This window comes from Saccopteryx leptura, chromosome 4 (genome assembly GCF_036850995.1).
Source record: "Saccopteryx leptura isolate mSacLep1 chromosome 4, mSacLep1_pri_phased_curated, whole genome shotgun sequence".
NCBI classification, from domain to species: Eukaryota; Metazoa; Chordata; class Mammalia; order Chiroptera; family Emballonuridae; genus Saccopteryx; species Saccopteryx leptura.
Genome location: NC_089506.1, coordinates 92,222,813 through 92,246,814, shown reverse-complemented (window position 1 = coordinate 92,246,814; position 24,002 = coordinate 92,222,813). Strand labels below are relative to the sequence as shown.

Genomic DNA, 24,002 nt, shown 5'->3' with positions numbered 1-24,002 from the left:
AAATAAATATGAATGTGTTAGCAAATACAAAAGTAGTCCAACTGCAAAAATTTTAGCTATGTATCATTTATGAAACATACTATAATAATATAGATAGAACTAGAGTAAAAGCAAAAGATACACCACTTGCTGCAAAAAACTGTAGTAAGGAGTACTTCAAATATATTCTCTCAGTTTTCCTTAGTAACCAAAAACTGATTTTCTTCAGAACAGCAATTTGTCAAATTTAAAACTGTATTTTCCCGGTTCCCTTGCAGTAGGTATAGCCAATGAAGCATAAACTGTGGCTTCAAAGAAATCTTTTTAATAGTGATTCACTCAGTTGGAAGAAAGATCCATTTTGCACTTCCTCCAATTTCCTCTCCCTGATGACTGGAATGTGGATATAAGTTGAAGGTGGAAATTAAGTATCATGGCAAAACTGACATAAGAGAAAGAGATAAGGAGCATTGTTCTAGGGTAACTGAAGAGTTCCATTTCAATCTTGAATTGTCTGTCTCTAGACTTCTTTAATGCAGAAAAAAAAATAACTTTGCAGTTCATTTGGAATCTATGGTTACATGCAACTGAAATAAGTTGTTTTTCTTTAAATTTATTTACTGATAGAGGATGGGAGAGAGAGAGAGAGAGACAGAAATATTCAGAAATATCAGTCTGTCCCTGTTTGTTTGTGCCCTGACCGGAAATTGAACCAGCAACCTCCCATGCCTTGGGATGACACTCCAAGTAACTGAGCCAGCTGGCTAGAGCTGAACTAAATCTTAAGTGACAAATTAAATAAATAATAATCAAAAGAATGCTGATGTGACTAATTATCATCAGGTTATTCTAGCTATTGAAGCAAAATAAATTATCCAAAAATAATGGTTTAAAATCTTTTTTTGATTCTCTGTGTTAGTGATAAACAGGGACAGCCTGTCTCTGATTCCCAATATCTGGGGCCTTATCTAGATAGTTTCAAAATCTGGGGATGATCCAATATCCAAGAGTAAGAATCATCTGGAAGAGTCTTTACTCCCATGACTCGCTGTTCATGCTGTTATCAGCTTGTTAGACCTCACCACCATGTGGTCTTTCCATGTCATCTCTCCGTGTTCTTCAGCTTGGGCTTCCTTACAACATGGCAGATTAGAAGAAATGCTATTTCCTTTTATAACCTACTCTTAGAAGGTACATAGTACTGCTTCCTCCTTAATCACAAGTTTCTCAGACAAAGACCCATCTTTCAATGAAAGAAGTGTCAAAGTCACATAGTGAGAGGGACATATAGGATGAGAGATACTGGTGCATTTTTCCAAAACCCAATCTGCCACACAAAGGAAATAGATATGCTGGGTGACAAAGTAGTCATGAAATCTCCACTTCATAAGGAAGACATAAGAATTCAAATCAATTTATATAAAATAATATAGCTTTACCATACATTAACCAATATTGACAAAACTGCATGGAAAAATTAACAAATGTACTTTTATAATAGGAAAGTTTAACAAATATCTGTCAGTAAACTAAAGATCAGATAAAAAATTAATCAGTGAGAAAAACAAATTTGAATACAACCATTAACAAGCTTGAAAAAATGAATTAAGGCCCTGGCCGGTTGGCTCAGTGGTAGAGCGTCGGCCTGGTGTGCAGAAGTCCTGGGTTTGATTCCCGGCCAGGGCACACAGAAGCGCCCATCTGCTTCTCCACCCCTCCCCCTCTCCTTCCTCTCTGTCTCTCTCTTCCCCTCCCGCAGCCAAGGCTCCATTGGAGCAAAGATGGCCGGGGCACTGGGGATGGCTCCTTGGCCTCTGCCCCAGGTGCTAGAGTGGCTCTGGTCACAACAGAGCGATGCCCCGGAGGGGCAGAGCATCGCCCCCTGGTAGGCAGAGCGTCACCCCCTGGTGGGCGTGCCGGGTGGATCCCGGTCGGGCGCATGCGGGAGTCTGTCTGACTGTCTTTCCCCGTTTCCAGCTTCAGAAAAATACAAAAAAAAAAAAAAAAAGAATTAAAAATAGGACATTGTACAATATTAGGGACTGAGCATTCTTTTCAGAAAGTTTAAATATTAAACCAGATTAGGCCAGAAAGCAGTAAAATTTAGATAATGCCTCCCTCAGACCATTTCCAAAGATAAATTAGTAGAAACTCTATATAATCATAGACTATTTAAAAAGACTTCCAAGACACAAAAGTACAAACTACAAAAAAAAAATATTGATAAAGTCTAATGGTTAAATTGAGAATTATATTAATCAAAGGATGCTAAAATGGAGACTAAGAATAAAAGCCTTAAACTATTATACTTTTGAAAGATATATGCAAATGACCAACATGAAGAATAGATAAAGAACTTCTACAGTGGGGAGGATAAAGACAAATAACAACAGAAAAAAATCTTAAAGTTGCTCTCAGAAAAAACTAAATGGCCTTGAAATGTTTGTCAATATGACTAACCTCTTTTGTGATCAGGAGAATGCAAGTTAAAACCATGATCAGATATAATTATAACCCAACACTGGCAAAAAATATACATACACAGTTTTAGTTAAGAATGCAGAACACAGGAAATTCCATAAAGAAGTTCTCAGACTCAGCTAGCATAAGTATAAATGCATACAACCTTTTCTGAAAACAAGTGAATATTACAATTAATGAAATAAAACATCTACATAGCCTATGAATCAGCAATTTCACACACATATGTGTATCAAGAACTATGTATAGAAATTTTTATAATAGTTTTGTTTAAAATAGAAAAAAAAAGAACCTAGAAGTCTATCAAGAGTAAATGGATAGAACCTGGTTGGTTGCTCAGTGGTTAGAGCGTCAACCAGGCATATAAACATAGCAGGTTCAATTTCCAGTCAGGGCACATAGGAGAAGTGACCATCTCCTTCTCCCTCTTCTCTCTCCTCCATCTCTCCCTCTTCCCATCCCACAGCCAGTGGATCAATTGGTTCAAGTGTGGCTCCAGACACTAAGTATAGCTCCATTGGAGCATAGTAGCCTCAGGTTCTAAAAATAGCTTAGCATGCATGCATTAACCCTTGATAGGGTTGCCACATGGATCCCAGTTGGGGCACATGTGGGAGTCTATCTCCTCTCCTCTCACTTAAAAAAAAAGAGTAAATGGATAAATAAAAAGTATAGCATACTATACGCAGTGAATGTTATAGAAATATGATCACACACATTATTATGACTAAATCCTACAAGCCAAAATGATTTTTAAAAGCAAGTTATAGGAAAATATATACAGCACAATTTGATGTTAATAAAGTTCAAAAATATATAACTAAACAAATATGTTGTTTAGGAATAGACACATAGGTGGTAAAACTCTAGAGAAAATTTGGGAAATAAATACACTTACCTCTGAGAATACCTGTGTGCAAGGGTGGCAGTGAATATACTGGGAAGCAGCTTACAGAGGTTTCAAGGAATTCGCTGTCATTTGGTTATGTCCAACATGTCAATGGTGACACCTGGTTCATGCCAACCCATTTACCTCACCCCATGTGCCATTACCAGCTAGGCTAACAGGCAACAAGTGTCCTTACTGGCCTTATAGCCACAATATGCTTACTGGGTCGGTAAAATATGATAGAATTTTTTAATGTATTAATTCTGTAAACCAAAAGTAGAAATAAACATTATGGACTATTTGAACCCAAGGACATTTTCTAAATGTAGACAATTTATACAGGACTAAATATCAAGGACCATTTGGTGTGGATGACATGTCCCTGTAGATGTTCTGGACAGAATCAAAGGGCCTGCAAGGCTTCAGAATGATCAGTTGTGATATGTGAATAGTCAATTCATTGTTATTCTTTATGCCTCAATCAAATATTTCTAAATTATTGTAAAAACTATATTTACCTCAAGGCATCAATTTCTTTAAAGTAGCAGCCTATGTTCTCATTTAGAATAACAACCCATAACAAAATGACATAATAAATACAAACCTAAATGCTTCCTGGTTTACATCATGATATTCATAAGTGGAATTTTAAACAGTATAGAAGTAACAATATTTGAAGTTAAAGCAAGCATATGATTATCTGTTTCTGATAAGTGTTAGTCTCCTAAATTGAAAAAAATATATACATAAATTATATAAAATATACACATCACTATACACACACACACATATATATACACATTTTAAAAAGATGACTAAGATATAGAATTTTTTAGGAAAATTTATAGATATAAAATATTTTTAAATAATACATAATCATAAAATAAGTTAAATATATAGTTAATAAACTTTCACTCAACACAAGTATGCATCATATTTATTTTGATTAGAACAATCTATGATATTATTAGAATTTTTACATCCTGAGAATCAGCAGTATAACAAACTTACTCATAGACTATAAACATATTTTTGTCTTTAGAAAACGGTTTTCATTCAGGAAATAGGAAAAAGTAATTGCCTCTTTATTCGTGTTCATTTTTTTCATGTAGGATAGAGGGTAAAGTTAATACAAATAACAGAAATGATTGGAAAGGTAAAAAAAAAAAAGTAGACAATGCAGCAGGATTAGCTATTTTTGCATTCCAGCCATAAAAGTGAATACTGATACCTTAGTACATAGTCTATCAGCTAAGCAAGTTGGAGCTGAGTGACTGACGCAGCTGACATAACCAGGTCAGAATGCTGTGCCAGGCTCTTTCATGCTGTAACAGAGAATTAACATAAACAGAGCTATGTGTCCCTTCTGAGTGGGGATAGGGGTTAGAGAAACAGCCCACAGCAGGTAGGGTGTGAAATTTTTTTTTTCTATTGCAACTAGATAAGCTATCACTATAAAAAGAGATGGCCAAGAAGGGAAGATAAGAATAATTTTTATAATCACCAAGATAAGTGTGTACACACAGACTTACTGCTGTTTGCAAATGCTTATTGCCTGTATATGAAAAGCATCTCTTTCATGTTTACTCATGCCCATGGGAGGCTGCCAGCTTTCCGAGCTGGTGCCATGTGTGATAGTAGCAGCTCTAAGAAGCAGTTCCCTGCGGCTAGGCACAAGGTCCTAGTGAGCTTACTTGAGGCTCCCTAGCTGCTTGCTGTTCATGAGGTTAAGAACAGCAAGTTTTTGAGGCTGTTCAGAGTTTGGACTCTCAAAGTTCAAATATTCTTGCACCGTTCTAATTCTTACCCCACTCATCTACAGAAGGATCTATCTACAGTCTGATTTGAACATGTTATTTATTTGCTTAAAGTAATTTAAAGGTTCCTTAGGCATTGGCTCTTAACTTTGATTTATCAGAATCATCTTGGGAAAATACAAAGCTTGCATTCTATCTAACAATTATTATCATAATTCCTGGAATTTAATATATTTATATATTGAATCAACATATTTAACAAAATTTCCCTTTAAGCAATCAATATACTATACCTGATAAGAGTTCCCTGCAATTGTTGTGTAGCCAGGGCTACACTGGTCAAAAATAGGATTTTCAGCCAGATGGATTTAAAAAAAAAGACAAAAAAACTTCCATGATCTGGTTATACCCACTACCAATCAATGCATTTAGCTTAGCATTCTTTAGTTCGTTTTTTTTTTTTCTAAGAGTTTAATTGTTTAATTATTCATTTTACAGGGGAGAGAGAAAGAGAAAGAGAGAGAAGAGCAGGAAGCATCAACTCTCATACGTGCCTTGACCAAGGAAACCCAAAATTTTGAACCAGCAAACTCAGCATTCCAGGTTGACACTTTATAAGACCTTCTAGTTAACTGGGAAATAAATGCAAACAAATTTAGTATAAATGGTAGCTATGCTCTGAAAATCTACAAGAGATACTAATCAGCAATGGGAAGGAATTCCGAAACTTAGGTTTAAATGTGGGGCTGAAGAAAAAAGACTTTAAAAAAGATGTGAAAAAGAGAAATCAATGTTTGAAAATTCTATATTCAAATTTAAAAATATTCATGTCAGTGTAGAGAGATGTGTCAATCAAGAATCGTGTTTATTTAAAGTAGGGAAATAATAAAACTGAAGTATTTGAAGAAGCATAAAGTGCTGGTTGTGATAGTTCAGAAACAGATTAAGCAGTGTGGTCCTATGTGTAGAACAGAGGAATTTCTACAACTCAACATCAGAGAGACAAATAATCCAATTAAAAAATAGGCAAAGGACCTGAAAAGACATTTCTTCAAAGACAACATCAGGTGGCCAATAGACAAATAAAAAGATGTTCAACATCACTCATCATCAGAAAAATGAACATTAAAACCACAATGAGATGCACCTCACACCTACCAGAATGGCTTTCATTAACAAATCAACAAACAACAAATCCCTGTGAGGGTGTGGAGAAAAGGGAACCCTCCTGCACTGCTGGTGGGAATGCAGATTGGTTCAGCCATTGTGGAAAACAGAATGGAGATTCCTCAAAAAATTAAAAATGGAACTGCCTTTTGACTCAGTGATTCCACTTCTGGAAATATATCCAAAGAAACCCAAAATACTAAGTCAAAAGAATATATGCACCCCTATGTTCAATGCAGCATTATTTACAACAGCCAAGATTTGAAAGCAACCAGAGTGCACATCAGTAGATGAGTGAATAAAAAGGCTGTGGTTCATTTACATAATGAAATACTATATGTCCATAAAAAAGAAGGAAATCTTACCTTTTATGACAGCATGGATGAACCTTCAGAGCATTATGCTAAGTAAATAAGCCAGACAGAAAAAAAAAAAGTACCATATGATTTTACTTACATGTGGAATATATTGAACAAAATAAACAAACAAAACAGAAACAGACTCATAGATGCAGAGAACAGACTGGCTGTCATAGAGCTTTTTTTAAAGATAATAAGAGAAATTGTGTGGGGATGTGATTAATAAAGTAAAAACTGTTTCATAAATAGAATTTCTCTTATATATTTTTATTCTATTCTAATTGTGCTTGTTATATTTTGTTGGTTTTTCCTAGAAAAATATTCTAGAGTATATGCAATTATAATTTTGTAAAAATTATCTAAATTAATATCAAATTATTTAGTTCAAATGTAGTTATTTAAATAATTTTAACTGCATGATCTTAAGGATAACTAATACATGAAATACATTTTCCAAATGAATTAAACAAAGAAATTTATATGTGCAAAGCACTTTTAACAATACTTTGTATATTAACTTTTAAAAAATATTCCATTTGCTTTTAATCTATTCCCTTTGTACTTGATATTTCAGAAAAAAATACATATATCAAAAGTTGGTAAGAAAATAATTTTTGACATAATAACCCTCATTATCCAAGAGAAAATAATTATCACCTTTAAAATATTAATTTGTTCTTTATATACATTATTTTACTTTTTATTTAGAAATTAAATCTAATGAAATGACATAGGTCCACAGGAATACATAAGTTTCAGATGTACATCTCCATAGCATGTGATGTATTCATGCACTGTGTGTCCTACACCCAAAGTCAACCTACTTTCTGTCACCATATATTTGGCCTCCTTTACCTCCCACCCCCAAAACCCCCTGTGGTAACCACTTTACTTTTGTCTATGTCTATGAGTCCTAGTTTTATATCCCACCTAAGAATAAAATTATACAGTTCATTTTTTTGACTGACTTATTTTTCTTAGCATGATATTCTCAAGGTCCATCCATGCTGTCACAAATAGTATAGTATTTCACCTTTTCTTATGGTTGAGTAGTATTCCACTGTATATACGTACATGCATGTACTACATATTCTTTATCCAATATTTCATTCAGGGACACTTGTTTCCATGTCTTGGTCACCATGAATAATGCTACATTCCCATCACCAGTGAATGAGAATTCCTTTTTCTCTACAACCTCTCCAACACTTGTTATTACCCGTCTTGTTGATAACAGTCAAACTAACATGTTTGAGATGGTATCTCACTCTATAGATAGCAAAGATGAGCAACTTTTCATATATCTGTTTGCTGTTTGTATGTCTTCTTGAGATTGGTGTCTGTTCAAGTCCTCTCCCCATTTTTCAATTAGATTTGTTTGTTTCTCATTGAATTTTATGAGTTTTAAAATATATTTTGGATATTAACCCCTTGTCAGAGCTATTGTTTACAAAAATCATCTCCCATTTGGTGGGCTGCCTTTTTGTTTTGTTATCAGTCTCTTTTACCGTGCAGAAGGTTTTTAGATTGATATAGCCCAGTTTATTTATTTTTTCCTTTACTTCCCCTGCCTTTGGGATCAAATAAGTAAAATGTTTTCTACAGCCATGTCTATAAGTTTAGTATCTATGTTTCTTTTTGTATACTTACATTTATTTCAGATTTATTGTTTCATTTATGCTTACAATATTATCTGTTTTTCTACTCATTTACTCCTATTAAGTAACGTTTTATTCCTTCAGGATAAGAGAAGGATGGGCTAGATTTCAAAAAATAGAGCAAGATTAAGTAAATTAAGCATAAATAGACTAGAACTAGCATTCAAAAAGCTATTATTTGTTTTATTTATTTATATTTATTTCTGATTTATTATTATTATTACAATTTATTGTTTCAGATCTTATATATATATATATATATATATATATATATATATATATATATATATATATATTTAGGTCATTGATCCATTTTGAATTAATTTTTGTACATGGGCACAAACTGTAGTCAAGTTTTATTCTTTTATATGTGGCTTTCCAATTTTTTCAGCACCATTTATTGAAGAGGCTTTCTTTTCTCCATTGAGTGCTTTTGGCTCTTTTGTCAAAAGTTATTTGCCCACATACATGTGGCTTTATTTCTGGGCTCTTGATTCTGTTCCTTTGGTCTGTCTACACTTTTTTTTTAAGGCTTACTGTCTGCCAGGCACTAGGCTAACTATAAAGGCTACATAGCAATAGCATAATAGAAATACTCAACACCTTTATGAAACACACAACATATTGGAAAAGGCATATAACTTAATAAACAATTACAATAAATTAAGACAAATGTTCATAGTGATATTAAACATTAGATCATAGATGATATAGATGCAGATCCTGACATTTGAAATTTGCAATCAAGGCAAACCATAACAAAAGAGGCAGGAAGTAAAGGCTTAGATCCTAATATATTTCAAAGTCAATATCTTAGTGTTCATGACATGTCACTTGCTTTTTGAATGCTAGTTCTAGTCTATTCATGCTTAATTTACTAAATCATGCTTTATTTTTTGAAATTAGCCCATCCTTATCTTACCCTGAAAGAATAACACATTTTTAATTGGAGTAAATTATTAGAAAAGCAGATAATATTGTAAGCATGAATAAAGCCAAAATAAAAGAAATAATAACAAAATAAAATAAGAACTCTTACTTGAAAAAAACTGAGAATACTAATTTAATATAAATTAATTATATTTTGTGAGATAGAAATATGTAAAATAGTAATTACTTTCTTATGATCTTCAAATAATGGATGAGGAATTTTTAGAATTTGATTCCAGCAATATAATTCTTATGTGATATAATATCTCACATACCCTCTCAATAATAATGGAATATTATAGAAAACTAAGAATAGTTTGCTTCAGAGTTCTGTGGCTTTGACAGATTAACTGTCATGCCTTGCCAAACAGGTTAAATCTTAGTGTGAAGGTATCCACACTGACAAACTCAGAAAGACAACCTGCCCCCTCAATAAGGCACTGGAAATATTATTTGTAGGGATGTTAAGATGATTAGTTGTTGCAATGCAATTATGTTATTAAAATGATTTGCTAAATGTTGTGAGTTTATCTTTCAATAACTTTATTATTTATCAGACACCAATTAAATTTTCCAGTGGTTCTCCTATATACATACTAAAATGGAAATGTTTCTTAAGTAGTGGTTTTCCCTTGTTTCACTCTTAACCACAAGCAGAAAGTATCTTTTCTAATCAGCATTAATGAAGCCACCTAACAGATTTTTATTTGATGTTTATATTCAATTTTGTATGAAGAAAAGTGTCTGACACATCGTTGGCTATTAGAGAATATATATTGAAGAATTGAGTAAATATTCACAGACCTACTTTAAATAAACTAGTATAAAAATATGATGGCAAAAGCATATTCTGAGTGTGAAAAGAATAATGCTGCAAGATCAGTTAAGGCAGAAAAAAATATATGTAATGCTTGATTTATTCTCACAAATAAGATTTTTTAACCAGTGCCATAATACCACTTCCTTTTGTAATGACAAATGGAAAGGCTTTGCCTTGTCTCAGTACTGTGCAGAAATGACAGCAAGCTTTTGCTACAAACCACAAACAAAAGGATTCAGACATGTTGCTGAGACGGTGCCAAGCAAACCACTGTCTCTATCCATGAAAGCTAAATGACTTCATATGAAATGGATTTTTGAAATAAGGGCCATATCTTGCCCACATAATTGCTGTATTAAAGCCGCTGTCATTTTAGTGGAGGACTGACAGGTGAACTATCTAGCTGATGACAGTCTCATCATATTACAGTTTTCTTGTTGCACATTTCTTCCTTTGTTCCCTGCTTTGATAAAGCTGAATAGTAGAATGTTAAAACAAATCTTGAAAGTTTAATTTCCACCTTATATAATGTGTTGGACTAAAAGCTGACATACTTAGCAATGCCTCGTTTCATCACTACTGATCAATGCATTTGAATCTATCAAAAATCCCATCTATCTGTAGCCCATTTCAAGGATTTTATATATTTTCAATTTCTTGTTTTTTATAACTTCTTATTGAGAGTTTGTTGTAGCAAGAATCCCAAAAAATAATCTCCCTAAAGGTAGGTAAATCCTGCCATATGAGTATACCTTCTAGCAATTTAGATTGCTCATGTGTTTGTTACAAAATATCGTAATGTAAGGGCAAATGGCTGACGTGAATACAATCAAGGTTGCCGGTAGAAAATCACAAAGCCTATTGTCATTACCAGGGGTAGAGTTAGAAAGGCAATTGGAATTTGGAAATGTGTTTTTTAATGGTACACAGGAAAAATCACAATGCACTAGATATTGAATTTTCCCTGACTTGGGAAAAGTTATAATCATTTCTAATTTTCTTTAATGTAATATATGACCATCTGAGATCAAGTAAATAGAAATTTCTAAATGTCAATGTATAAAGTATTTCATAAACAGGAGACACAGCCAGGAAGTCTGCTGTATTTCTGGAAATATTTCCTACACTCTGAAGTTGACAAGGCAGAGTGCCATTGCGGCAGTAATTGCAGCCTTCAGACTGGAAGAGTATTTCTCTGTAATTAACACTTTCTGAATTTAAAGAAATATGATCTACAACAGCTTCTCTGCTATTAGGGCAAATTGTTATATAATAATGCAATCAAGTGATTTAAATGGTGGCTACTGGACAGTCCTAGCCTTTCACAAGTTGCTTACCATATTACTGTATCATTTATCCCAACACACTTATACCTCATCAGCCCTCCTTTTCCTTCTGATGACGGAAACACTCTGAACCCCTGTCAGAGTAGAGGCAAGGCTCCCTAAAGGGGAGCATGAAGCAAGGTCAGCTGAGGTCCAGTCCTGAAGGCAGGTGGCTCTGAACATAGGGACACTCAGAGAGCAATGACCCCCTCTGAAGCAAAAGGCTTCCAGATAAGGACAGATTTAATGACAGGCAGTTTCTCTCACAGAAGAGCTAAGAAAGACGCTCTGGAACAAGGGAGAGCAGGGGGAAAAAAGGCCTTTATACAGCTATTGCTGCCACAATGTTCTGGAAACCAGCCCAGTCACAGGCTGGGGAAAAAAATGTTCTTCAACCAATCAATACACTGGGTAGAAAGAGGTATTACAGATAACCACAATTTGTGTTTCCATGAGTGTTAGAGGTGTGGGGAACCTGGAAGAACAACCATCAGAAAGGGACTGCATTAGGGCTTCATCTTTGGCTTTCCCATACATTGTCAGCCAGGGCTTTTCAAAGCTGGGATAAGCTTTCCTCAGTCTTGGCTGTCAAGAGCTACAGTTCTATGCCTGCTCACATCCATTCTAAATGGATTGCTTCCACATTCCACAATCAAAAGCTACCTGGTCCAATATCCATATAACCAGTCTTTAATATCAAATGTTACACACACTTCTTTCCATTATCTGTCCAAAAAGTGATTCTCAGCTGATTGGTGTGCCCTCAAATCTGTTGTAAGGTATTTGACTACTGGGCTGCATTCACTAAAATGTGACTTCTAACCTTGCAAGAGCAAATGGCCCAGAAGCCACAGCTCTCAGAAACTCTAAGTCACTGCCTCTACATCACTGAGCAGTGTTTTGTATAGCAGTGAGGCGTTTCTATAATACTTAGGGCTCATTTCTGGTACATCATCATTTTTATCACAGCAATAGCTGTCTGCACTGCCTGCCCTGTGTGTGAGGTATACTTTGCATAGTACTCAGGATGCAAACGTTTTTGTTTATTCTGCATCATCTCTCAAACTCAGACTCCCCACTGCACTAGTAAAATTCAAATCAGAGTATCTAGATTTACCTCTTTTCAATAACTTGAGTATCTACATTCATTTCTTCACGATAGCTCTCAAAATCATTTGTCTCTAACTCAAGTGGCTAAAATCTATCTACAAAGCATATTCCACTCACACAAGGATTTCACATTTTGGATTAAATTGTTTCATGTGACATATATAAATATTTGTTCAAAAACTCAAATGTGAGTTGAATGCTGATGTTTTAGGGGGTTTCTTCCTTTCTCTCTTTCTTTCTTTCTCTTTCTTTCTTTCTTCCTTTCTTTCTTTCTCTTTCTTTCTTTCTTTCTTTCTTTCTTTCTTTCTTTCTTTCTTTCTTTCTTTCTTCTTTCTTCTCCTTCCTTCCTTCCTTCCTTCCTTCCTTCCTTCCTTCCTTCCTTCCTTCCTTCCTTCCTTCCTCCTCCTCCTCCTTTCTTCCTTCTTCTTCCTTCTTCCTTTTCTTCTTCTTCTTCTTCTTCTTCTTCTTCTTCTTCTTCTTCTTCTTCTTCTTCTTCTTCTTCTTCTTCTTCTTCTCCTTCTTCTTCTTCTTCTCCTTCTCCTTCTCCTTCTCCTTCTCCTTCTTCTTCTTCTTCCTTTTTCTTCTCCTTCTCCTCCTCCTCCTCCTCCTCCTCTTCCTTCTTTAAATCAACATACATTTGATGCCAGAGTCTAACTACAGCTCTTCACCCCATCCTCCTGAGGTAGCATGAGAAAACACAGTACCTGATTGGTACCCAAGAAAGAAGGCCTTGAATCTTTAGTCCATTATGGATGACAAGTTTACCAGTCCTTGACAGTTCAGTGGTTCTACTATGTCTGTGCTAGACTCAGGACAGAAAGATTTCCTTTTTCCCTAAGATTAGAATACCTATACTAGAAACCACCTTGATGGGTTCTGGTCCACCTGACTTTCAGAGGATCCACAAACTTCATGATGAACCCATTATGGGTCATCTAGTGTTTGCCTCAATTTTTTATGCCTCTATTTTCCTCTTTCTATAAAATCCACTCACAAAACTCAGTCTTCCAAACAAAATCCAGAAAGAAAAATTTATATAAGTAGGTTGTACATTTTTCCCAGAAAACACAATCTTTGAATAAAAAAGAATACAGCAACCCTGGCCAGTTGGCTCAGTGGTAGAGAATGAGTCCCCAAGTGTCGAGGTCCTGGGTTTGATTCACAGTCAGGGTACATAGGAGAAGCAAACATCTGCTTCTCCACTCTCTCCCCCTCTTTTTCTCTGGCTTTCTTTTCTCTCTTCTCCTCCCACAGAAATGGCTTAAACAGGTTGAGCAAGTTGGCCCTAGATGCAGAGGATGGCTTGGCTAGGTGGCCTCGCCTCAGTCATTACACTCATTTGCTGAGCAAAAGAGCAGCAACCCCAAATAGGCAAAGCATTGCCTAGTAGGGGTCTTGCCAGGTGGATCCTGGTAGGGCACATGTGGATGCCTGTCTCTGTCTCCCTGCCTCTCACTTAATACAAAAATAAAAAAAGAATACAGCTAAACAGACAACTGAAAGAAATGATGGAGGCAGGAAGAGGGGCCAGTAGGGTTATGAAGGACAGCAGCTCACGAAAGACCTGCTGGAAGATCACAAGTGAAAATATATTTATGTCTCTGTGAATTACTATTTGTCCTTGATTTTTTATGTCTTTTTATTCCTTCCTGTTATAATGGATGACACATTGAAGAATTTTGGACCAAAAAATATTTTTAGTCATCTACTTTGAATAACTTTTTAGATAAAAAATTTTAAAACTTAGAAAGTTTATGCTACTTAGTAAGGCCATACACCTTCTTATGGTCAAGTTATATTTTATCATTCCAAGACAAGTGATATATAAGTATCACAATACTGAGGTGATTTATATACTCATTTTATTCTCAATATGTCCATATTGTACATATGTCTCATTATTTATGCCATAAGTTCCTTTATCAAAATTATTTCATTCAGTGAGCCTATTGCACCTAATATTTCTTTTTGTAAGTCATTACATTCATGGCATAAAATTCTCATAAAAAAATAGTATTACTGATACTTTCTAGCACATTTTTGTACTTACTATCCTTCACACATTTATAAAATAAGCAATGGTACTGATATAAGAAGAGAAATATATCTTTTTTATGTTTCTCACTGCCCCAAGGTTTCCAGTACTATATTGTATACATATGAGGTACTGCATATTATTTGAATAAAAAAATTAATATTGAATTAATCACAACTAATATTCAATGCTGGATATTTTCAATGTGGTAGACACCTTGTTTAATCCATAATATGGTGCACTGCCATCCAATGATGCCATTCTCAGCCTTTTCCTTTTTACCAGAAGTGTGAAATCTCATGTCCCAGACATGCTAATGTCTTTATTCACTTGAAAAATGAGTTATTTCATAGGGCAAATGTGAGAGCATCAGCGCATACATTCAACTATTCAGGAACTCCTATGCTACCCAGAATACAAAGTACGTACTCTATTATATAACATGGAAACTGTCATTTAACTGTGGCGTTAAAAACTGCTTCTACTATATATTAGCTCTGCAATTTTGATCATGCTAACTTCATAAAGCTTAAGTGTGCAAATCCTCAAAATAATAATAATACCTATTCCATAGGGTTCTTGTCAGGAGTAAGAGGAAAGCATATAAAGCACTTAGACTGTATGGCACTGAGGCACCTAATGAACATTATTAGGTAAAGATATCTACCATCGGTCTACCAGGAAAATGGCTTTTAATTTTTGAAAGCACAGTAAATAATATAGTTAAACCACATTCTATAAATATTTGTAAAATTATATTCCCTTAGTATGTAGGATAAACTCTGGTATATTTTTTCCTCTTCCATTCTAGTCTACATTTGTCTATAATATTTTCTTTTTAAATACTGAGCAGTACCTACTAAATTGATTACACAATCCACCCAAAAACAATCCTTGGTGACATAAAGAATAAAGAAATAGCATTTAAAAATGAATCATCATGATAGTAAATGATATTTGGTATTTAAATATATAACATAGTAAAATCTAAATTGCAACAGTTTTGGTTCTGAGACATTTCAGATTTGGTTTGTACTTGTGGATAAAATGTAATATTCTGAGAGAGAATTTCAGTGTCTGGTAGAAAATGTTGGGAGAATGTAATTCTTTTTTCTAATGGTACCCGAAGATTTTGTGGAGGAAGAGATATTTCAAAAACTGAAAGGAAAGAAAGAGCTAAAGAGAATGTTTTCTGTACTAAAATAAATAATGCATGGCCTAAACAACATTGAGCAGAGTATTTGAAATAAGAATTGCCTTAGAAAATCTAAAGTAACTGTTTACCAGATGATACAAAAATATTTTCAAATTTAAAATAAACACTAGCCCGACCAGGTGGTGGTGCAGTGGATAGAACATTGGACTGGGATGTGGAGGACCCAGGTTTGAGACCCCACGGTCTCCAGGTAGAGCAAGACCCAAGGTCACTGGCTGGAGCAAGGGGTTACTCAGTCTGCTGTAGCCCCACGGTCAAGGCACATATGAGAAAGCAATCAATGAATAACTAAGGTGTCACAACTAAAAACTGATGATTGATGCTTCTCATCTCTCTCCATTCCTATGTTTCTGTCCCTATCTATCCCTCTCCCTGACTTTCTCTCTGTCTCTGTAAAATAAATAAATAAATAAACAAACAAACAAACAAACAAACTATATTTATACTTTAAAAGATCATGCTGATTTCTAATGTATTAATATTCTGGAAACTGCAAATGTGCTAATATAAAGCCATGTAAATGTGTGGGTCAAGGAGTTCATTTGGTATTTCTCTGGACATTAGCACAAAGATACTTGCTCCTTTCAATATCATCTGTAATTCATTTAAGTATTACATTTTCAGCTCTCAAATAGGTTTGCAAATCTTAGTAATTTGATGAATTTTCTTACCATCACATCTGATTTTTAATAATTTAGTCCCTGACTCTACTCTTTGATTTTATGGCATGTTATCATGACTTACTCTCTGATTTTTTTAATAAGCTTTTCATATTTTTGTATATATAAATCTTTCAAACATCTAAATTTAACCATAGATAGCACACAAATTAGAAGTGTTTTTACTGCTATACTGTATAAACAAAGTGTTCATGGGATTAGATGAAAGATATGGATTATAACTCTAATTTATTTATAAATAAAATAGCTTCAAAGTTTCTTAAATCCTTATCCCCAAAAAGTGCCATACCCTTCGTGATCATTTATTTTGCAGTCAAATGTAAAGTTATACCATTAAATTTCAATTTTCCCATTGAAAAATACTTCAGAGGAAAACAAAAATTACTAATTTAAAAATTCTTATCACCCTTTACTTTTCACATATTTCTTTCCCTAAGAAGTAAATCAAGTCCTGCCCGATTAGTTCAGTGGTAGAGCATTGGCCTGGCTTGTGGAAGTCCCAGGTACAATTCCCGGCCAGGACACACAGGAGAAGCGCCCATCTGCTTCTCCACCCTTCCCCCGTCACTTCTCTCTCTTTCTCTCTCTCTTTTCCCCTTCTGCAGCCATGTCTAAGTTGGAACAAGTAGTTGGCCCCAAATGCTGAGAATGGCTCCATGGCCTCTGCTCAGGCACTAAGAAAGGCTTGGATGCTAAGTGATAGAGCAATGCCCCAGATGGGCAGAGCATCACCCCATAGTGGGCTTGCTGGGTGGATCCTGGTCAGGGAAAATGTGGAAGTCTGTTCTCTGTCTCCTCTCCTCTCACTAAATTAAATTAAAAAAAAAAAAAAAAGTAAATCAGCTTAAAAAGAGTAGTGATAAAAGTTTGCTTTTATAAAAACTGACAAAAGGTAAAAATACAAACAAAATAAATGTTGAACATCTGAATATAGTATTTAGTAAAACCATGAAATAAGCCCTTTCTAACAGTTTAAAATGAATATAAATAAGTATCACTTCACTTTCACAGACTTCTAAGGAAGTAGGTTGGAGGTGGAAACTTCCAGGAGAAATAAAGTTTCCTTTGAAGTATTAGAAAATCTATGATAACTTAAAACATTATATCAGTGAGCATATAAACACCTTCTGATTCACCTAATTGCTAAAGACATTCCATAGTAAAATAGCATGATAAGCATGATAAAAATAAACATTTTATATTTAATTGAAATTCTACTCTTCAGTGATTTGATTTCTCTTAGACTAAAATAGTGAATAAACAAAACAACACCATAAAACGGGACCTTATATTCCAGCGTATATGGAGTAGCCTCATTTCTCCCTTTTACTAAAGCTAAAAATCCCTGTATACAACACAACAAATAAGCACAGAGGACTGTTAAAGGTAGAGAGAAGACAAACTACGGAGGAACTTCAGAACAGAGGAATGGCATCACAGAGAACTCCTGGCTTTCCTCACCGTCTCCCATGTATTCTGGACAGAGTGCTGCAGAAGCTGCCAATCCAGACCGCCAAGAGGCACAGACAAGATTAAGCTCCAAGAAAAGTCTCATTCTGGACAAAGGGCCAGGAAGAGGGCAGCCTAACAGTCCAAAGGAAGCCTCCTCGTGCCACCCCCAATGTGTCAGCAGGAACAAATGGAAGATGATTTTCCACCTACCTTTGACCCCGCTGAAAAATGCAGTGTGCTCCAAATGCCCCACAGAGTAGAATTGGCCAAGCAGAGAGCTAATCCTTCTCTTACGTTGCTGAGTTTAGGTAAGCTTGTTGTGATTGATTAGTTACCACATAGCGACTTTTACAGATGATAACTTCTAATAATTAAATTGATCAAATGGCCTTTCATTTCTGAATATAAATCTAACATACACAGTCTGTTTGATTCAAATCCCAGCTTTTATCCTAAAGAATCTTGAATAATAAAGTTTCTAACTTCTGTTATATTAAATTGAAATCACTTGATCTTGAGCATGAAATCAATCAACAGTAATTCCCCTGACTCTATAGCCATAGAATAATACATAATGGTGTTGACTGGAAGTTTCACAGCTGTGTGAAATGGGGGCTTGGGTTTCATTTTGGGTTGCTAGTAATAAGGGCATTAAAATAGTCCTCTCCTTGCCCTACCACATTCATCCAACAAATGTTTTTGTGTTGAGTGTACTATGTAAAATCAATGTTTCATTTGTTGAAGATACAACAGTGAGCAAAATGAAAAGGCTCGTTTTCTGCAACTTATTTCTAAAAGAGAAGGCAGAAAATAGTCAAGAAAAAACCTAGTATATGAAATGTTGATGAAGACCAAGAAGAAAAAATATATATCTCATGGTAGAGAAATATAAATAATTGGGGAAGGGAGATGTTCTCAGATAGGAAATGTTTTACTCAAAGGGTATCATTTGAGTAAAGATTTAGAGAAATGCAAGTCCGCTTTGGAGCTATTTAGGGAAAAGGTCTGAAAGAGAAACATGCCTGATACAATCAAAGAACATTGACTAGAATGGAGTAGTGAAGCAGTGAATCGTAAGATTTAAGAGTGGGGCCTGACGAGGCGGTGGAGCAGTGGATAGAGCATAAGACTGGAATGTGGAGGACCAGGTTTGAGACCCAGAGGTCGCCAGCTTGAGCACAGGCTCATCTGGTTTGAGTAAAGCTCACCAGCTTGAGCCCAAGGTCGCTGGTTCAAGCAAGGGGTCAGCCAGTCTGCTGTAGCCCCACCTCCATCAAGGTACATATGAGAAAGCAATCAATTAACTAAGGTGCTGCAACGAAGAATTGATGCTTCTCATCTCTCTCCCTTTCTGTCTGTCTGTCCCTCTCTCTGACTCACTCTTTGTCTCTGTCACAAAAAAAATTAAGAGTGAAGAGCTAGTGTGTGTGTGTGTGTGTGTGTGTGTGTGTGTGTGTGTGTGTGTGTGTGTATGGATTACTTTGAGAAATTTGGCTTTAATTCAGATTGGGAGTAGAATTAAAATACTTTTACTACATGACTGATATGATCACCTAACATGCTACATGTTAATTAGACCTCTTTGGTCACTCTTTTGAGAATAGACTATAGCAGGGTAAAGACAGAGGGAGCTATTCTAATAATTAGGAATAAGATGATAATTGATTAATTATGTGTTGATCTTCTAATTAGTGAATATTTTTTGAAAGTAGAATAAATTAGATGTGTCGATAGCTTGAGCATAGAATTTGAAAGAAATTTAGTAGTCTAGAGTGGGAGACCACAAGTGGCAAAGCCCTTGAAGTTCGAGGCTTAGCAGAAAGCTAAGTTCTCCTCCCCACACCTCTACATTGGCTATGAAGCTGAATATTTGCACCCACTTCACTTGCTTGCTTAAGTTGCTAGAAGCAATTTATATGCCCTTCATCTCAGCCTTTGTTTGTTCTGATGTTGGTTGATTTCAGTTGTGCAAGGTGGAGGGTTTCTGCACTTGAGAGAATTTTTGGGTTGCCTTGGAGATGTGTAACTTTGTATTGGAGACTTCTTTATTTGCATATGGCCATATAATAAAGCAAACCGGGGGCTGTTTTGCTCTTTCAAGCTAAAGGCGTTAAAGAGACCTCCTGATCCCCTCCTATTTCTCTTTAAGCCTGTTTTCTTCATTCTGCATTATTCTCACTCAGGACCTGGAATAACTATCCATGCTGGCTGTGGCAGTCTATGCTGATTCTAGATATTTTTATCTGGATATATAGACAATGGAACCTCCATTTACAAAATGAGGAGCACTGTGATATAAACAAGGGGTTTTCTTTTGGGGGGGGCGAGTTTTGGGGGAGATAAAGAGAAACAATCCAAAGGAACATTTGAAATAGCTGAAAAGGTAGAAGAAAAACAGAATGATTTTAATGATCTGAAAGCCTAACAAAGAAAGCACGCTAGAAAAGAGGATGTAATTCACTAATGCTGCTGATATGTCAAATAAAGTGAAACCAAGAGTTAGTTCATTATCAGATTTAGCAAGGTGAAGGTCACTGGTGATCTTGACATGGAGTAGTAGGAATAAAAGACTGATTGATGTACGTTTCAGAGGGAATTGGTGAAAAGGAATGGGAGATAGAAAGAAGAGAAAATTATCTTAAGGAGAAGGAAGAAGGTGAGTATAGACAATATAAAGAATAACGGTGACACCAGTTCAGCTCATGTTTGTTCAGCCCTTCATGCACGCCAGTATAAAAGTTTCATGCCTTTGTTCCATTGAATCTTTATAACAAACCTATAAGATAAATATTATTATACATATTTTATGGATGGGAAAACTGAGGTACATCAAGGTAAGGAAATTAGCTCAAGAACAAAGAGACCCCAATTTTAAGCATTATGTTATGCTAAGATCAGGTAGTTAAACTGTATCATTTAGAATATTTTTTGTCAGTTTGGTGAACTTAAAGCAAAGAGATACATCAGCAAAGTCACACAGCAGGAAGTCTGGAGTTATAAGACTATAGATCTGGTTAACTTAGAAATGCAATCATATCAGAGATCCTGTTTGAATTCTTTGCAAAAGTCTGCAAAGCTCCACGAACCACATCTTCATATGAAAACATTTAGAAGTTGAAAGGAAGAGCAAGAGAATTTTCTTAGTGGGTATTTTATAGATGAATAAAACTTTGTTAGAATTTGCATCATTTGTACCTTATTTACAAAGACTGAATAACTTACCACAATTCTTGCCGTGATGGATGCTAGGAAAATGAGCAACCAGCCTTTTTAGCCTTCGTAATGGGATCTCCACTATACCAGCAGGGAAAATATCTGCTAGATTAACAAGCACAGATCTTTTAGAAAGAAGGTTCAAGACAGAGAAAGAGAATCAAGTTACATCATGCAATTGTATCTGTTGAGCAAAGTGACAATCTTATTTTGAGATGATATTTAAAAGGCAAGGAAAACTTCTAAGTTTAATTTAAAATTTGTGCAGAGTACCTGAGATGCTGCTGCCAAGTATGGATCCAAAGCCTGGCACTCCCAATTCCTTTTGGTTTTCAGTCCAGTATGACAATTATCACAGATCAGCCAATTCTGAACCTCCTTACAGAAAAACAGAAACCCGCCCTGGCCGGTTGGCTCAGTGGTAGAGTCTCAGCCTGGTGTTCAGGAGTCCCAGGTTCGATTCCCGGCCAGGGCACAAAGGAGAAGTGCCCCATCTGCTTCTCCACTCCTCCCCCTCTCCTTCCTCTCTGTCTCTCTCTTCCCCTCCCACAGCCAAGGCTCCATTGGAGCAAAGTTGGCCCGGGCACTGAGGATGGCTCCATGGCCTCTGCCTCAGGTGCTAGAGTGGCTCTGGTTGCAACAGAGCAACACCCCAGAGGGGCAGAGCATCGCCCCCTGGTGGGCGTGCTGGATGGATCCCGGTCAGGCGCATGCGGAGTCTGTCTGACTGCCTCCCCGTTTCTGACTTCAGAAAAAATACAAAAAAAAAAAAAAAAAAGAAAGAAAAGAAAAAAAGAAAAACATAAACCCTAAAATAAGATTAAAAGTGTTGGGTTGGTGCTGCTGGCATAGCCTGTGCCATTGGGATCTTAATGAAGGACTTAGCACAGGAGTAGTCAACCTTTTAATACCTACTGCCCACTTTTGTATCTCTGTTAGTAGTAAAATTTTCTAACCGCCCACTGGTTCCACAGTAATGGTGATTTATAAAGTAGGGAAGTAACTTTACTTTATAAAATTTAAAAAGCAGAGTTACAGCAAGTTAAAGCATATAATAATAATTACTTCCCAAGTACTTTATGTCGAATTTTCGCTAAGTTTGGCAGAATAAATCTTTCTAAAACAACTTACTATAGTTAAATCTATCTTTTTATTTATACTTTGGTTGCTCTGCTACTGCCCACCATGAAAGCTGGAATGCCCACTAGTGGGCGGTAGGGACCAGGTTGACTACCACTGGACTTAGCAGATGAATTTGCTCTTGTTGATGTCATGGGTAGCAAACTGAAGGGAGAGAGGATGGATCTCCAACATGGCAGTCTTTTTCTGAGACACCACAACTTTTCTCTGGCAAAGACTGTAACGTGATTATAAACATCAAGCTGGTAATTATTATGGCTGGGGCACATCAACAAGAGGGAGAAAGCCATCTTAATTCGGTCCAGCATTAAGCAAACATCTTTAAATTCATCATTCTTAATGTTGTAAAATATAACCCCAACTGTAAATTGCTTATTGTTTCCAATCCAATATATCTTGGCCTAGGTGGCTTGAAAGATAAGCGCCTTTCCCAAAAACCGTGTTATTGGAAGTGGTTGCAATCTGGATTCAGTCCAGATCCATTACCTAATGGGAGAAAGGCTGGGAGTTCAGCCATTACATTGCCATGAATGAATACTTGGTATCACAGAGACTCTAGTGTGCTTTTGTGGAGTGGAGTGAATGTTGCTGGTGTCTCCCTGAAAAATCTCCCTGATTTAGGCACTGATGAGGATAAGAAACAGTGGAAAGAAGTGCACAAATAGGTGGTTGGCAATGTTTATTAGATGACCAAACTGAAAGGGTACATCTTGGACCATTGGATTATCTGTGGCAGAATTGGTGGAAAGTATAATAAAGAATTGCAGATGGGTGCGTCCAATTTCTACCATGACTCAGGGTTTCTGTGGAATAAAAAATGATGTCTTCCTTGCATCTTGGGACAGAATGAAATTTCAGATGTTGTGAAGCTAACTCTTATACCTGAGAAAGAAGACTCATTTGAAGAAGAGTGCAGATTCAGTTTGGGAGGTTTAAAAAATAGTTGCAGTTTTAAAGTCTTCTAATGTCATACCACTTCACAGTCTAGTCTACAACACGATTTTAGTTGGAGAGTATGCATATTGTTCTTTTTGTCTGATCTGTAACTAAAGCAGTAATAAGGCAGCCAAGGAAAGACCTCAGTTTCCTAAAGTTAGAAAGAAAAATGGTTCATAAAACTCTGCATCTGTATCCTAATGCTAGATGGTACTTATTTTGTGTAGTCCTAAACTGATTAGTATAAAATACACTTCCTCAAAGGCACCACTGCCAAAGTTGCACATGCTACAGTTACCCTTTAAATTAGACATGTGTTCACTGTGCTATATAATTTCTGATTCCTTTACCTAACATGCCTAGTCCAACATTTTTTTCTTCAATCACATTCTGAGATCTAATGTATAAATCCAATATTGAATGTCTCATTCATAACTGTTTTAAAGAATCTTATTTTGTGTACTATTGATATATGTCCGTATCAAAATAGTGTACTTTGCAATACAAAATTTTTCTATATATAGATAATGCAGCCAACTATCCAAGTGTCATACAAACTAAAACATCAATAAACCTTGAAAAGTGAAATATATATAGTTTATGAAATTTTTCTGCCAAGTAAGTGATCTAAAATCTTTCTAGCCTGATCAATGTCATTTGTAATGTAAGTCTTAAGCTAAGAATAAATAAAATTGTTGTACTTATGGATTAATGTTTCTAAAATGCTCATACTACCAAAGTAATCAACAGAGTCAATGCAATTGCTAACAAAATCCCAGTGGCATTTTTTGCAGAAATGGAAAAAAAATCCTAAAATTCATATAGAATATCAAAGGACCAAAATAGTCAAATCAA

General features: G+C 35.6%; 1 pseudogene; it reads left to right on the top strand.

Annotated features, from left to right (window-relative positions):
- The first annotated feature begins 17,875 nt into the window (after positions 1–17,875).
- LOC136404197 (L-lactate dehydrogenase A chain-like) lies at positions 17,876–23,147 on the top strand (annotated as a pseudogene).
- Positions 23,148–24,002: the final 855 nt, after the last annotated feature.